Source organism: Choloepus didactylus, chromosome 19, assembly GCF_015220235.1.
Source record: "Choloepus didactylus isolate mChoDid1 chromosome 19, mChoDid1.pri, whole genome shotgun sequence".
Lineage (NCBI taxonomy): Eukaryota > Metazoa > Chordata > Mammalia > Pilosa > Megalonychidae > Choloepus > Choloepus didactylus.
Genome location: NC_051325.1, coordinates 62934432 through 62936586, shown reverse-complemented (window position 1 = coordinate 62936586; position 2155 = coordinate 62934432). Strand labels below are relative to the sequence as shown.

At 41.9% G+C, this 2155-nt stretch overlaps 1 pseudogene; it reads right to left on the bottom strand.

Moving 5' to 3' along the window:
* Window positions 1-544: 544 nt before the first annotated feature.
* Window positions 545-1771, bottom strand: LOC119516135 (annotated as a pseudogene).
* Window positions 1772-2155: the final 384 nt, after the last annotated feature.

Below are 2155 nucleotides of genomic sequence, written 5' to 3'. Positions count from 1 at the left end.
TTATTAATGCCATCCTAGTGGCTGTGAAGTGGTATCTCATTGTGATTTTCATTTGCATTTCCCTGATGACTAATGGTATTGAGAATTTTTTCATGTGTTCATGGCCATTTGCATATATTTTTTGAAGGAATGTCTATCCAAGTCCTTCACCCTTGTTTAACTGGGTTGTTTGTTGTTTTGTTGTTGAGTTGTAAAAGTTCTCTATATGTTCTAAATAATAGACACTCAGCAGATACATGGTTTGCAAACATTTTTCCCATTTTGCAGGGTTTTTTTTTTTTCACTTTCTTGATATTGTCCTTTGATGCACAAAATATTTTAATTTTGATGAAACCCAAATTATCAAATTTTCCTTATTTTTTTGCTTATGCTTTTGTTGTCATATCTAAGAAACCATTACCAAATACAAGGTCATGAAGATTCATCCCTAAGTTTTCTTCAAAGAGTTTTATAGTTTTAGATTTTATATTTAGGCCATTGATCCATTTTTAGTTAATTTTTTTTCCATTTAAAAAGTATTAGAACACATAAAACAAGGCAATATTTATTCTTTTTTCTCCTCTTCTCGTATGGGATGTGCTGGTGGCTCCTCCTCTGTTGCTCTGTTTCTCTCTGAGCCAGTGTTGCTATCACTGGTTCCTTCCTTACATACTGTCCACCCCTCCTGCCCACTCTCCTTGTCCTCAGATGTACCTTCTTAACCCTTCTGTTGGCCTAATGTTGTTTCTTCAAGATGTGCCTCCTCTGTCTCCACTGGAATGCTCTCATCTTCCTTCTTTTCTTCGATTTTATGAGCTGCTTGCTCTTCCTCAGGGACAATACTGCTCGGGTCGTGTTCCGCTTGCTCTGCTGCCTCTTTCTCCCTTCCCTCCTGCCTTTTGCGGGCCTGTTCCTCTGCCTGTGCAATTTCAGCTGCAATTTTCTCCACAGCCGCTTCTACCTTCAAACCGCACAACCTTTCAAGTTCATTGTTAAATGAATCTGTGCTTTCCAGGAATTTCCTCTTCTTTTCTTGGTGTCTCTCTTCTATTTGAAGAAGTTCAGCTTCTAGTTTTTACTGATGAACCATCAAGGACCTGCATCCTAGCTGTTGGGACCTGCATCCTAGCTGTTGGGACAACTGACGGAACGTCTGGCACCAACTCTCACTGAGGATTTCGCTGATGAGGCAGTGGTTTCTCTGGAAACGGGCAGTGGCTGTATGCTTCATTGAAGAGCCGTCATCATAATCATCTGGATCTTCAGCAGGCTGAATACTCGTGTAAGGTTCTCCTTTCTCCATGCGAGACTGTCTCTGTCGACTTTCTTCCTCTAAAGCAGCTTCTGCATGACTTTTTGCATTTATGCAAGCAAGGTATGTGGGGGAGTTATGATAGGCCTTCAAAGATTCATAATACTCTATCTTTTCTGCTTCATATTTGTTTAAATATTCTTGTTTCTCTTCATCAGTGAGATCTGACCACATGCCACCAATAATCTTGCTAATTTCCCACAACTTAAGGTCAGGGTTGGAAGCCCTTACTTGGTCCCAGACCTTTCTGCTGTACTTCATGAAGGGCATCAGCAGCTTATCTGCTGGCTCAGGGGGTTTTGGAGTTGTAATACCAGAGGATGCCGTGACCCAGCTGTTGGTGTCCAGGTTCCCTCCCAGCCTGTAGTTGTTGTAGGCGAGATGACTGCATGGATTATATCCCACGAACCTTGGTGTGCTGGGCATTTGTGTTGCAGGAGCTGGGGTGGGAGGTGGGGCATAAGATGGTCTTATTGACATTTTGGAAGATTAAGTTCTCAGTTCCTTAAGAATGAATATGAGACACCACATGTCATGATGTCAGTGTCAACTTTCATTCTTTTGCATGTGGATATCAGTTATTTGAGCACCATTTGTTGAGAGACTATTCTTTCCCAATTGAATGGTCTTGGCACCTGTTTCAGTTTGCCAAAGCTGCCTAAATGCAATATACCAGAAATGGAGATTTATTAGCTTACAAGTTACAATTCTAAGGCTGTGGAAATGTCCCAAATAAGGCATCAACAGGAGAATACCTTCTCTGAAGACAGGCTGCTGGCATCTGGGGCACATCTGTTACATGGGAAGTTACATGGCCGGCGTCTGCTGGTCCTCTGCTCCCAGGTTTCGTTGCTTTTTCAGCTT